This window comes from Asparagus officinalis, chromosome 8, assembly GCF_001876935.1.
Source record: "Asparagus officinalis chromosome 8, Aspof.V1, whole genome shotgun sequence".
NCBI lineage: Eukaryota > Viridiplantae > Streptophyta > Magnoliopsida > Asparagales > Asparagaceae > Asparagus > Asparagus officinalis.
Genome location: NC_033801.1, coordinates 39295141 through 39309185, shown reverse-complemented (window position 1 = coordinate 39309185; position 14045 = coordinate 39295141). Strand labels below are relative to the sequence as shown.

General features: G+C 41.8%; 1 pseudogene; it reads right to left on the bottom strand.

Moving 5' to 3' along the window:
• LOC109821159 lies at window positions 218-13806 on the bottom strand (annotated as a pseudogene).

Below are 14045 nucleotides of genomic sequence, written 5' to 3'. Positions count from 1 at the left end.
GACGCAAGATAGCGTCGGCAAAAGTATAATTTTTGGCAACGCATATTATGCGTCGGTAAAAAGTATAATTTTTTCGACACTAATTTGCATCGCCAAAAGTAATATCTTTTCTGTCAACTACAAGCCTATACTGAACCTGAACATCCACAAAAAAATTACTCTCATTCACATCAACAAAGAAACCAAACATCAAATTATACTCCAAACAAGTTGCATATTATGATAAACAAAGAATTTGCTCCCATTGCAAAATAATTACATTCATTTCCATTTCCAAGTCAACACTCAAAGGCTTGTTTAAATATTCCAGTTTGACATATTCAGTGTTTTCCATTTCAGAGAATGACACATTATAAGATTTACATGAAACTAAACTAAGTTGAAAAAAAGAAAACTTGAAGTGAAAGAACGACACGATCAATGAACCTCTTCACAGATGAAGGTATATTCTCTAGTAGAGTTTTTGCGACTCTGTCTAACTCCTGCATTTGTTGCTTTGCAGTCACTCTATCAGGGCCATAGTACATATCCATAAGCTCTTTCATCTGTAGTAGCCTTTCCATCAGTTCTTTGATTATTTCCTGTTAGAGAAAATGCAACGTCAGATTACCAGCTACATATATATAGCTGCTCCGTATATTTCTAACTAATGGATAGGATGATGAATTTTTCACATCAAACAAAACTAGTCCGAAAAGCACAAAACAGGATCCAATCACGACAATGGAAAATTCATGTTTTGTACTTCTAACGAACCTTCACCAATTGTGCAGCAGCCGTCATGACATTTCTCCCATTTGTACTTCTAACGAACCTTCACCAATTGTGCAGCAGCCGTCATGACATTTCTCCCAGTTGCCGAGCTGCCAGTAAAAGCAATCTATAAGACAAAATCAATTCATTCCCACCAAACACAACTGTAAATTCAAAATAACGAAACAGGACTAGGACCGAGAACAACGATTTACCTTGTCAACATGCGGATGAGATGCCAAAGGAGCACCAGCTTCAGGCCCTAATCCTGTTACTATGTTTAAGACGCCAGCAGGTAGTCCTACTTCCATGCATGCTTCAACAAGTTCTAAGCAAGTCTTGGTGACAAAAATGTGACAGGGAGTCCAAATTTTTCAAAAAGGTAAAGTAAGCTATTCACAAGTCTTACACCGATGCAAGTTCAGAGGGTTTTAGTACAGCTGCACATCCAGCAGCGCAGGAGCAACCTTCCACGTGGCCATTAATAAATGATAGTTCCTGCAATGAAATTAAAAAATGTTAAATTCCAATGTAAGTATATGCATGAGAAAAGCAAACTTAGAGCATATACCAGGAAGTAATTAACCCAACAACTCCAATTGGTTCACGAAGAACATAGGACTTAAATGTATCCATAGGAAGGGAAACAGGACTTCTTTGCTTCGCGTCCAAGGCTTCAGCAAGATCTGCATATGTAAAACCCCAAAATTTTATAATGAATTTGTGTGAATAAATAGTAATAAACCTTTCTTCTGTGATGAATAACCATATAAATATAAGATATATATGTTTATCAGTGTTTGGGAACCCAGCAGGTGTTTACAAGTGAGAGAAATCGAGTGGTATATGACCAGCAGGTGAAATGCCTACAAAAGGCATTTTTGTGCTGAGCGGTCGACCGACGCGGTCGACCGTGGCGGTCGACCGGTGCGATCGACCGATCAGCGTACAGAGAGTTTCAGGTCTTGTTTTCTTTGCGGTTCTGTTTTGGGTCTTTTGGGTTTCGGGTCGGGTTGTGAGTGGGTATATATGCTACTGTTCACGAGAGAGAGCCTCTGGGAGTTCTGAAATCAAAACCCTAGCCCCCTCTCTCTTCCCTTAAACCCTAATCTTCTCTATTGGTGATTTGGGAGCAGCTCTTGAGGATTTGCAGCAGCTCTTAGTGAGATCCAGCGAAGGAAAGCATCCTCCTTCAGTTTCAGCGATCCGTTGCTCACCAAAGGCGAGTATCATCTAGCCCAATCCCTCACCCCTGTTCTATATGATTTTCTTTTGGATTTTCATGAGTTTTGTTGAGCCAAAAAACGTATTTTTGTATAAAGATGGATTCTTTATAATATGGATTCCAAGTCTCAAACGTTTCAGTTTATAAAATCTCACAAATGCTCTGTTTATTTAAGATGTAGATCTGAAAATTTCCTAAACAAGAGTTATATCATTTTTACAGTCATTTAGAACGTTTTTTTTTTTTTGTTTCTTGATTTAAAACAATGAAAAGGTAGTTTTCAGACTTTGGATTCGTTGTTTATCTTCAGCATTTTTCTTTGAATCATTAAAACCCTTGTTAGCGTAGAATAACAAATTTTTGTTCCAGGTTTTGAGCTGACAGAAACCCAGATTTGGGTTTCTGTCCGCTTGGCGGTCGACTGGAGCGGTCGACCGCTGAGCTTGTTTTAAGGCTTCGGTCGACCGCCAAATTATTTCGGTTGACCGCGACGTTCATTCGGTCGACCACCAATTATTTTGGTCGACCGCGACGTTTTTCCGGTCGACCGCCAGTCGCATATCAGAGTACGATCGACTGGTGCGGTCGACCGCCGCACCCTCTGTTGTATTTTCCCTGTTTTGTACATTTTTGAATATTTGTTCAGGTTCGAGTGATTTCCTGGACTATCTGACATTGGTATTTGGTCTTACTAAGTACCCAGGCATGATAGAAGACCTGAGAGTACCAATTATGGATATATACACTGTTTTGACTGTGAATTGATATAGGTAGATTTCACTATGTATCCCAGTGATATTTTCACCATTTCACAGTCCTCGTGTTGGACTAAAATCCACAGTCCTCGTGTTGGACAAGCATTACCTCTTAGTCCTCGTGTTGGACATGCATAGCTATTTTAATCCTCGTGCTAGATATGCATTATCACCCGGTCCATGCGTTGGACAACAGTCACACCCGGTCCATGCGTTGGACAACGGTCACATCCGGTCCATGCGTTGGACAACGGTCACACCCGGTTCATGAGTTGGACGTTTACTTCATGCAGTCTATGGGTTGGACGTTTAATTTATATAGTCTATGTTTTGGACACTTAATCGTTTTCTAACAACCTCGGGTTTGGTGTTTAGAGATTTGCAATTTGAGATACAAGGTATATACATGAGGGTTTCCTTGTTTGGATTATTTCGCTCGACGTACCTATGCTCGTGTTGTAAATTTCTAAATACTAAAACCCTCTTTAGTAGGATCAATGATTTTAGATCTATTATATATATTATCTATATTTTCTTATACAACGAGCCCTTTTCCCTTGGGGTTGGTTGTGATGTTACTCACTAGCGCTTTGACGCTCGTTGTCCCTCCCCCTTTCAGCTCACGAGCCAGGAGCACGGAGAGCCGCAGGTTGATAGCGGACCACATTAGTGTTCAGCTTTACTTTCTAGCTATGTATTATTTTCTTTGGGCTCCACTGTAGTGAGGTTAGACATTTGAGGGTATTATTCTAGAAGTTGTAAAGGCTGTGAGCCTTATATCCTTATCGTCAGATGTTTGTATTTGAGACTTGTTGAGTATTTCAGTTTATCTACTCAGATCTTGACTATGTACTTCTATGTTGTTGGATGATGAGATATTTATGTGACTATTATCATTTCATCAGTATTCCTTGTATTGTCTTTTACCTGTTTTGTACCTACACCAGTTGTTGACTCTACTAGATAGATGTTAATTGTGATGGTGAAACATGTTATTGCACGGTGTGGTGCATGGCAGGTTTGACATTCTTGGTTTCACCTCGGACTGCAGCCTTGTGTGAACCCAGGGGCGTCACAGTTGGTATCAGAGCTCTAGTTCCAGTATCCTTAGGATCATCCTGTGTCGAGTCGTGGAGCTAGGATAGAGTTTCCTAGGATTCATGTATAGAGTCCGTAAGGATTTCCTAGTATGAGTGAGGACGATATATGCGTATATCTCAAAATTTGAGATTTTTTTTTATGACAACTATTTTTGTATAAATTTAAAGTATTTGTGCAAATACTATATGTTATGAAAATTGTATTGTGATACGCTATTTATAGAGGTCTATTTTGACTCCTAACCCTTATTTTCTTTTGAGCAGAGATGTCAGAATATGATATGTCACGTACTCAGAGATTTGGACAGGCTGAACCACAGCAAACTCCACCTGAGCCGCAGCAGGCTCCCCAGTACCTGGTAGATCTTATGGCTCCCCTAGTCGCTAGGATAGCAGCAATCGAGGAGCTTGTGGCGAATCACATTACACCACCACCACCAGTAGCTGAAACCGCCATTTCTTAAGAAAATGGGACAGCTAAGTTCCAGAAGGATGAGGAAGGGAGTGCTAAGAGAGGGCACGTCAGAGACAAGGGCAAGAACAAGAGACCCTTGATTGGATCCCAACAGCATCAGCAGAGCCCTCATAAGAAGGGATCTCAACAGGATCAGAGAGCAAGTCAGCAGCACAAGTTCTGGGGATCTTGTTTTAACTGTCGCAAGGTCGGACACAAGGCATTAGAGTGCCGCAGTGCACCAACAAGAGCTCAGAAGGGAAATGGTCCAACTCAGCAGCAACGGAAGACTGAAGGGCAGGTTCTAGCAGTTCAGGAGGTTTCCCAGGGGCAGATTGTCCCATATTCTCCAGCACCAGTGACAGAGCAGTCTTTAGCCACCGGCAGAGTATATGCAGTAGTCCCGCATGATCATGGAGCTAATGGAGCAGTTTTGGAGGGTACCCCGTATTCTTTTCGATTTGGAATCGTCGCATTCCTTCATATCGCATGCATTTATGGCTAGACTCCAGCTTGTAGCTCAGCCTCTAGACACCCCTTTTATCTGTTTCCACCCCTTTAGGAGAGGTATCGCTCCTGGAGAGCATTTGTAGGAGGTGTACCGTCAGTTTAGACAAGTCAGAGTTCATAGTCGATTTGATAGTGTTGCGTATGTCCGAGTTCAATGTCATCCTTGGTATGGATTGGTTGTCTTCCTACCATGTTAGCATTGACTGCTTTGCGAAGACAGTCAAGTTGCGAGCGTCCGACGGGTCCGAGATGATTGTAGCCGCCTCTCAGGGCAACCGACATGCGGAGTCATTCCTGGCGTACATCGAGGAGGTGATGCGACGGGATCAGGGTGCTGAGTTATTGGAGACTAGAGTTGTCTCAGAGTATCAGGATGTCTTTCAGGACATACCTGGATTACCTCCAGTGAGAGAGGTGGAGTTTTGCATTGAGTTGCAGCCAGGCACAGCCCCGATATCCCGCGCACCCTATCGTATGGCACCAGCTGAGATGAGGGAGCTTCAGACACAGGTGGACGAGTTATTAGCTCAGGGTTTTATTCACCAGAGTCATTCTCCGTGGGGCGCGCCGGTCCTCTTCGTGAAGAAGAAGGACGGTAGTATGAGATTATGCATAGATTATAGAGAGTTGAACAAGGTCACTATCCGGAATAGGTACCCACTACCTAGGATTGATGACTTGTTTGACCAGTTGCAGGGTGCGCAATATTTCTCGAAGATTGATCTTCGTTTTGGCTATCATTAGTTGCGGGTTAGGGAGATTGATATTCCTAAAACCGCCTTTCTTACTCGATATAGTTCTTTTGAGTTCTTGGTCATGCCATTCGGATTGACCAATGCACCCGCGGTATTCATGGACTTGATGAACCGGGTTTTCCGTCCCTTCTTGGATCAGTTTGTGATCGTCTTCATTGAAGATATACTCATTTACTCGAGGTCGGAGACGTATCACGAGGAGCATCTGCGGATAGCATTGAGGACTCTTCAGGAGCATCAGTTGTATGCCAAGTTCAGCAAATGCGAGTTTTGGCCTTCAGAAGTCAGATTCCTTGGCCACGTCATCAGTAGAAAGGGCATAGCAGTGGACCCGGCTAAGGTTACGGCAGTTCTTGATTGGGAGCCACCGAAGACGGTGACAGAGATTCGCAGCTTTTTGGGATTAGCTGGATATTATAGGAAGTTCATTCAGGACTTCTCGAAGATTGTGATGCCTATTACGCACCTTACGAAGAAGGGTGTACAGTTCATATGGAGCATGGAGTGCCAGAAGGCCTTTGATATTTTGAAGACTAAGTTGACTACATCGCCGGTTTTGACTATTCCGAGCAGCGACAGGACATTCGTCGTATACTCAGATGCATCGTTGGCAGACCTAGGAGGCGTATTGATGCAGACTCAAAGAGTAGTAGCTTATATCTCACGGCAGCTGAGGGTGCATGAGCAGAACTATCCCACTCATGAGTTGGAGTTGGCAGCAGTGGTTTTTGCACTGAAGTCTTGGAGGCACTACCTATATGGGGTGCAGTTTGAGTTATTCCCAGACCACCAGAGTCTGAAGTACCTCTTTTCCCAGAAGGAACTCAACCAGAGACAGAGGAGATGGATTGAGTTTATTAAGGACTACGAGTTCGTGATCTAGTATCATCCGGGGAAGGCGAACGTCGTAGCAGATACATTAAGCAGGAAGCGTAGACATCAGATTTCAGCTTTGAGATGTTCATTGCATCGGGATCTTATCACTCTTAGCCAGTTTGATTTTAGACCCGAGATTGGAGGAACCAGTGCATTTTTGCTCAGTTGGGAGACTCTTGGATTCAAATCCGAAAGGAGGAGATTTCCAAAGAGCCTAAGACTGATTGGATCATCGGAGCTGACGGAGGCCTACGGATGAAGGGTAGATTGGTTATGCCAGCCAGCGCAGAGCTGAAGAGGGTGTTATTTGATGAGGCACACCGTACTCGGTACACAGTGCATCCAGGAACCACCAATATGTACAAGGATTTGAAGAGACATTTCTGGTGGAGCGGTATGCGTAGAGAGATTGCAGACTATGTGGCTAGATGTTTTACCTGTCAGCAGGTGAAGACAGAGCATCAGAGACCGGTAGGGACGCGTCAGCCTTTACTCATTCTAGAGTGGAAGTGGGCAGACATTTCTATGGATTTTATTGTGGGGTTGCCGAAGTCAAGGAAGGGGAATGATTCTGTTTGGGTGATAGTGGACCGGTTGACAAAGTCAGCACATTTTATTCCAGTGAGGACCACTTATACAGCCGAGGCTTATGCGAGAATCTTCATTCGGGAGATAGTTCGACTTCACGGAGTACCGGACACGATCGTGTCAGATCGAGGATCGATTTTCACTTAACATTTTTGGAGGAGTTTTCAGGACTCATTTGGCAGCACGCTATCTTATAGCAGTGTATTTCACCCCCAGACGGATGGCCAGACGGAGAGGGTGAACCAGGTGTTGGAGGACATGTTGCGGGCATGTGTCATTTGACTTCCAAGGTAGTTGGGAGGATCATATTCCACTCGTAGAGTTCGCTTATAACAATAGTTATCAAGCGACGATCAGTATGGCCCCGTATGAAGCATTGTATGGGAGACCTTGTAGATCACCGATATGCTGGGCCGAGCCGGAGGATAGCTTAATGCTTGGGCCCGAGCTAGTGAGGCAGACCACGGAGAATGTAGCTTTGATCAGGGAGCGGATTTTAGCCGCTCAGAGTCGGTAGAAGAGCTATGCAGATAAGAGGCGAAGACCACTAGAGTTTCAGGTTGGAGATTTGGTTATGCTTAAGGTATCGCCTATGAAAGGCGTACAGCGATTCGGAAGGCGAGGGAAGCTTGCGCCGAGATATATTGGACCTTTTCAGATCCTAGGGCGCATTGGAGCTGTGTCATACAGACTAGATCTTCCAGCATCGATGTCTAGTATACACAACGTGTTCCATATTTCTATGCTTAAGAAGCACTTGCATGATGAGGAGCAGCAGCGAGTATTGGATGCACCGGAGATCGAGCTTCAGGATGATTTGACTACTATTGAGATTCCGGTTCGTATTCTTGCCAGAGAGGACAAGAGGCTTAGAAACAAGGTAATTCCCTTGGTGAAAGTTCAGTGGAACCGAGGAGGCATTGAGGAGATTTCTTGGGAGCGTGAAGAGAACATGCGTCGCGACTACCCACACTTGGTTGAGCAGGTAAATTAATTCTTATTATGTTATATATGTTACTCTATGTTATATTTTTGGTTATGTTTATATTTAACACTAAGATGGGAATATGCACGCTTAATTCTTAATCTTTTGGAACACATGGTATATATATGGGGGGTTCCTTGTTTGGATTTTTCGCCCGATGTACTAGTTCCACTAGATTAGGATTTACGCGAGAATATTATCATTTTTGATTATTAAGTGTAAATATCTCCATATGTTATCTAGTAGTTCATATTTTGAGATTCGTATAATTTTCGAATTTCGAGGACGAAATTCTTTTAAGGGGGGAAGAATGTAAAACCCTAAAATTTTATAATGAATTTGTGTGAATAAATAGTAATAAACCTTTCTTCTGTGATGAATACCATATAAATATAAGATATATATGTTTATCAGTGTTTGGGAACCCAGCAGGTGTTTACAAGTGAGAGAAATCGAGTGGTATATGGCCAGCAGGTGAAATGCCTACAAAAGGCATTTTTGTGCTGAGTGGTCGACCGACGCGGTCGACCGTGGGCGGTCGACCGATCAGCGTACAGAGAGTTTCAGGTCTTGTTTTCTTTGCAGTTCTGTTTCGGGTCTTTTTGGTTTTGGGTCGGGTTGTGAGTGGGTATATATGCTACTGTTCACGAGAGAGAGCCTCTGGGAGTTCTGAAATCAAAACCCTAGCCCGCTCTCTCTTCCCTTAAACCCTAATCTTCTCTATTGGTGATTTGGGAGCAGCTCTTGAGGATTTGCAGCAGCTCTTAGTGAGATCCAGCGAACGAAAGCATCCTCCTTCAGTTTCAGCGATCCGTTGCTCACCAAAGGCGAGTATCATCTCGCCCAATCCCTCACCCCTGTTCTATATGATTTTTTTTGGATTTTCATGAGTTTTGTTGAGCCAAAAAACGTATTTTTGTATAAAGATGGATTCTTTATAATATGGATTCTAAGTCTCAAACGTTTCAATTTATAAAATCTCACAGATGCTCTGAAAATTTCCTAAACAAGAGTTATATCATTTTTACAGTCATTTAGAACGTTTTTGGTTTGTTTCTTATGGATTTAAAACAATGAAAAGGTAGTTTTCAGACTTTGGATTCGTCGTTTATCTTCAGTATTTTTCCTTTGAATCATTAAAACCCTTGTTAGGGTAGAATAACAAATTTTTGTTCCAGGTTTTGAGCTGACAGAAACCCAGATTTGGGTTTCTGTTCGCTTGGCGGTCGACCGGAGCGGTCGACCGCTGAGCTCGTTTTAAGGCTTCGGTCGACCGCCAAATTATTTCGGTCGACCGCGACGTTCATTCGGTCGACCGCCAATTATTTCGGTCGACCGCGATGTTTTTCCGGTCGACTGCCAGTCGCATATCAGAGTGCGGTCGACCGCCGCACCCTCTGTTGCATTTTCCCTATTTTGTACATTTTTGAATATTTGTTTAGGTTCGAGTGATTTCCTGGACTATCTGACATTGGTATTTGGTCTTACTAAGTACCCAGGCATGATAGAAGACCTGAGAGTACCAATTATGGATATATACACTGTTTTGACTGTGAATTAATATAGGTAGATTTCACTATGTATCCCAATGATATTTTCACCATTTCACAGTCCTCGTGTTGGACTAAAATCCACAGTCCTCGTGTTGGACAAGCATTACCTCTTAGTCCTCGTGTTGGACATGCATAGCTATTTTAATCCTCGTGCTGAATATGCAGTATCACCCGGTCCATGCGTTGGACAACGGTCACACCCGGTCCATGCGTTGGACAACGGTCACATCCGGTCCATGCGTTGGACAACGGTCACACCTGGTCCATGCGTTGGACAACGGTCACATCTGGTCCATGCGTTGGACAACGGTTATATTCAGTCCATGAGTTGGACGTTTAATCTATATAGTCTATGTTTTGGACACTTAATCATTTTCTGACATGTCACTCATGTGAGTTTATGTCATAACACTTATGTAAATCTCGATATGATATTCATGTAAGTAATAACATGATGTTCATGTTAGCTATGGTATGGCACTGTATTTTTGCTCTGAGATTAGCTGTATTTCTTGATTTCTTGTTTCTGTACTAGAACCTCGGGTTTGGTGTTTAGAGATTTACAATTTGAGATACAAGGTATATACATGAGGGTTTCCTTGTTTGGATTATTTCGCTCGACGTACCTATGCTCGTGTTGTAAATTTCTAAATACTAAAACCCTCTTTAGTAAGATAAATGATTTTTTATCTGTATTTTCTTATGCAACGAGCCCTGTTCCCTTGGGGTTGGTTGTGATGTTACTCGCTAGCGCTTTGACGCTCGTTGTCCCTCCCCCTTTCAGGTCACGAGCCAGGAGCACGGAGAGCCGCAGGTTGATAGCGGACCACATTAGTGTTCAGCTTTACTTTCTAGCTATGTATTATTTTCTTTGGGCTCCACTGTAGTGAGGTTAGACATTTGAGGGTATTATTCTAGAAGTTGTAAAGGCTGTGAGCCTTATCTCCTTATCGTCAGATATTTGTATTTGACACTTGTTGAGTATTTCAGTTTATCTACTTAGATCTTGACTATGTATTTCTGTATTGTTGGATGATGAGATATTTATGTGACTATTATCATTTCATCAGTATTCCTTGTATTATCTCTTACCTGTTTTGTACCTACACCAGTTGTTGATTCTACTAGATAGATGTTAATTGTGATGGTGAAACATGTTATTGCACGGTGTGGTGCATAGCAGGTTTGACATTCTTGGTTTCACCTTGGACTGCAGCCTTGTGTGAACCCAGGGGCGTCACAGCATAGTACTCAAAGCAGCAAGCAACGTCATCCTGGACAAGGCACACAGAAGATTCACATGTATTGACACTTGATTTAGATTGTGAAAACCAGCAGACGTACTATGTCCCATGCGCCTCTAGCTTAGCCAGTTTAGACTTCCTCTCTGTTATCTGAACCCAAAGAAAGTAGAAAGGGCGCACCTCAAAAGATAGTAAACAATTCGAAGTAAAAGAAAAAAAAGATCCACTTTTAATAGGAAGTAAACAATGGGAAGTAAACAAGTGGAAATAAAACATCCTTACTGCAGATACTGTCTACAATATTTTAAACAAAATCAAATTGAATACATACATATTGATGAAAAAACCATCTTTTTTAGACATAGTATTACATGACTTCGGTTATGTTGTTCATCAAAATATGAATGTGATTTTGTATTGAAAATCATATCATTGCCTTCTTTATGACAGGCTGTTGATGCCAAGTCAAAAGGCAAACATAAAATTTTTTCTAACCATCACTGGAACCTTGTGCTCCATAGGTGACCACATATTTTGAGGAATGGTTTAGATAAAGTTGTTGATAAACCAATTTTGTATTGATAGTCAGCACTGGTGAGATATTAGTGCCTCTTAACAAATAAGATGTTTATATTAGTTACATTTACAAATTACAGGATAAGGAAACTCAGCTAAAGTTAATTCTACAAAGTAAACAACTTGAGTTGTCCTTTATTAGTTTACTGAGATAAAGACAGTTCCCCATGTAATGTACAGGGAAACAAAATGCAGCGCATAGCTATTTTCAATTGAAAAAAAGCCCAATATCTTATATTTGCTGCTCTTTAGAGAAGATCTACCTGGCAATATTTTGATTAAAGCTTCTATGAGCAGCCAAGTAAACAACCAGAATTTACTCTTTAAGTTTCTCCCAAGTAGATATCAAAGACCTGAGATCCATAACCATCACTACACCAATCAATGAAAAAAAATTGAAAAACAGGAACATTTAAATCTCTACCTTAGCAGCAATTGCCCGGAGATACTTAGCACGAAAAGCTCCCATAGCACGAGCCCATTCCTTACCGCCGTTCCTCTTCAACACTATCCTCGCCACCTCCACCGCAAGATTCACATCCTCCTCAGTCGCCGCCGATATATCTCCTGCAATCAAAACGAAAACAACAACCCCAACCGTCAAGAAACCCCTAAACTTAACTAAATAACACAGGAAAAGAAAAAAAAAGGAAGGGCTTCCGTCAAGACACCAACTTCACGGTCTTCATTCTCTACTTAATTTTACTGAAGACGCTTTTCTTTTCAAATTCTTTTCTAATTTCCCCTGAATCTTCATATTTCCAAGAGCTAATCATACTACGATAACAACTAAGGCCAGAACCCAAGCAAAAATATGCTTTTCTATATAAAGACAGTGACAAGCCTATAAATTCAAAGGCAGATTATAAGTATGATCCTTTTGTTGAAATAAAATGCCCTTCAACCTTAGTGAATAGTAAAGAAACAAGATCTCCGCCCACTTCACCACCTTTTACATGGTGAAAATCTGATTCTAATCAGAAAAGAATTAGTAATCCATTAGCCTAACCCATGTATAGACAAAACATTAACAGTAAGTGGACATATCATTTAAAGGAAACTAAAGAACAAAAAGAAGAAAAGCATAGAAATGTTGCAGCTAAATGTTGGCCTTCTTGTTTTGATGATGATTTACAAACAATTTACTACTAATGTTGTTTGTCTAGTGCTTGTATTATCTATTCATTGTAGACAAACAACGTTGTTGGAGGATGGATGGAATAGAGCTTCAACGATCATATCCAAAGGAGGTCGGCGGAATGTCGATGAAGCCTTGCAGTTCAAGTTAAAGATCAAGTTCAAGCTTCATCCGCATGTGTACCAAGTTGAGCTTTGTTTTGATGATGATTTACAAACAATTTACTACTAATGTTGTTTGTCTAGTGCTTGTATTATCTATTCATTGTAGACAAACAACGTTGTTGGAGGATGGATGGAATAGAACTTCAACGATCATATCCAAAGGAGGTTGGCGGAATGTCGGTGAAGCCTTGCTATTCAAAGTTCAAGATCCAAGTTAAAGCTTCATCCGAGAGATTACCTAGAAGAGCTTATTGAAGATCAAGATTGCTTGGGTAATTTAGTTTAGGGTTTATATTATGTGTGTTATATACTCTAAGCTCAATATTATATTTACACACACATTTATTGGTTTCTTCGTATATATATATATATATATATATAGTCATATATATATATATATAAGTTTTGGTTTCTATAATAGAACATTAGACCAAGAAGCAATCATGCAATACAATTTTGCTTCAACCTCCTCACCCCTAAAATAATGCAAGTAAATTCTAGTCATTCTAGCATATTGCTACCAAATTGGTCAAAATTCTCCATCATATATAAAACATTATAGCAACAAGCAACCATGCAATAAAACTTAGCATCCACCTCCTCCACCCACGAACTAATGCAACAAAACTCCCATCATTGCACCATTTTTAACTCCAAAAACTTGATTAAATTCCCTATTCTAAACTAACATGACGACGAAGCAACCATGCAGTGGAGATAAGACTAAAGCTCAAGCTCTCACCAAGCAGAGCGCTGACAAGGCCGCCCGCGCTGATATCAAGCGACCAAGATTCCTCCCCCCTTCTGACCGCCGACACCGGCAGCCGGTTCGCCACCACCAGCAGCCTCTGCTTCATCGGTCGCCTTCCTCCGCCTCCGACGTGCCCTTCGCCAATCACCGCCGTGGCGGGGGCGGAGCCCACATCATCACCGGGTGGGTTGGCGGCGAAGATGACTGCATCGATCTGAGACGCGCTACACGATTCCAACCCTAGCCGGGCTTCGGAATCGAGGATCGCAAGGAATCGAAAGAGACCGGACTTGATCGGAGCGGAGCGGAAGCGGTGAGCGAAATCGCGAGGGGGACTGCGATCCTTGAAGAGTTGAGGGGGGAGAAAAGGGGATGGCATTGGTTTGGGGGAAAATAAATGAGAAAAAAAACGGAAATTGAAAAAACACATCAGTATCCAAACACCCTTGGTAATTAAATTTGATGGAAGGCTATTTTGGGGAGGGTAAAGTTTTTTTGGAACTCCCTCTTTTAAAGGGTAGATAGATTAATACTTATTAACCTTATTTAATGATCAAATTGACCAACTTCCACATAGTTCATGTGTAAAAGGATTGCAACTGTAAGGAGATACGTCCT